The following is an 883-nucleotide window of genomic DNA, read 5'->3' as shown; positions in this document are numbered from 1 at the left end:
GCATCAATTTCATGGAGACCGGCCACCTTTTTCTTCTCCCTAGCGTTCCACTGGTAGCTATTTAACCCCATTTCTTCAATCAATTGATGTGCTTTGTCGGGGGTTTTGCTACCTAAGGTACCTCCTGCCACCGCATCCAAGAGTTGCCTTGTACTCGGATTCAAACCATTGTAGAAGGTTTGAACAATCATCCACTCCGGGAATCCGTGTTACGGACACTTTCGCAGGAGTTCCTTGAACCTTTCCCATGTCTCAAATAGAGACTCCAATTCTAACTCGCATAAAGGATGAGATCTCATTCCTAAGCTTTTGCTCGATTTTTCCGGGAGGGAAATAACGGGCTAGAAAAAGCTTCTACCATCTCCTCCCATGTAGTGATTGATGCTCTAGGTAATGAGTGTAGCCACTGCTTCGCTTTCCCATTTAAGGAAAATGGGAAGGCTCTCAAATTGATGGCATCATCCGTCACACCATTTATCTTCAGCATGTCACACACCTCGAGGAAGCTCTCTATGTGACTGTTTGGATCCTCATCGGCCAAACCGTTGAATTGTGCGGACTACTTCAGCATATGGATGAATGCCGGCTTTAGCTCGAAGTTTTGAGCTGTAATTGGGGGACGCACAATACTCGATTGTGTCCCCAACACTGAAGGTCTGGCATATTCGGATAGTGTTCATTGTTGCTCATTTTGTTCTGCCATGTTGTCAGATCCTTCTACTTCCAAATCAGCTGGATTAGGCTGTTCTTGTACAGGTTCTTTCCCTTTTCTTCTAAGTGTACGTTCAAGCTCAGGGTCTCCTTCAATCAATATTGATGGATTCCCTCGGGTCATAACCTGGAGCTGCACCAAAAATAAAGAAAAAGAAAATCAGAACGATGA

At 44.8% G+C, this 883-nt stretch overlaps 1 non-coding gene across 1 annotated transcript; it reads left to right on the top strand.

Moving 5' to 3' along the window:
• Positions 1-201: 201 nt before the first annotated feature.
• On the top strand, positions 202-309 carry LOC120281710. Its single transcript, XR_005542767.1, has one exon. It is a non-coding gene; the product is annotated as a small nucleolar RNA R71 (small nucleolar RNA).
• The last annotated feature ends 574 nt before the right edge of the window (positions 310-883 follow it).

Source organism: Dioscorea cayenensis, chromosome 2 (genome assembly GCF_009730915.1).
Source record: "Dioscorea cayenensis subsp. rotundata cultivar TDr96_F1 chromosome 2, TDr96_F1_v2_PseudoChromosome.rev07_lg8_w22 25.fasta, whole genome shotgun sequence".
NCBI classification, from domain to species: domain Eukaryota; kingdom Viridiplantae; phylum Streptophyta; class Magnoliopsida; order Dioscoreales; family Dioscoreaceae; genus Dioscorea; species Dioscorea cayenensis.
The sequence above is the reverse complement of the archived record's forward strand: the minus strand, read 5'-3'. Positions and strand labels throughout refer to the sequence as shown.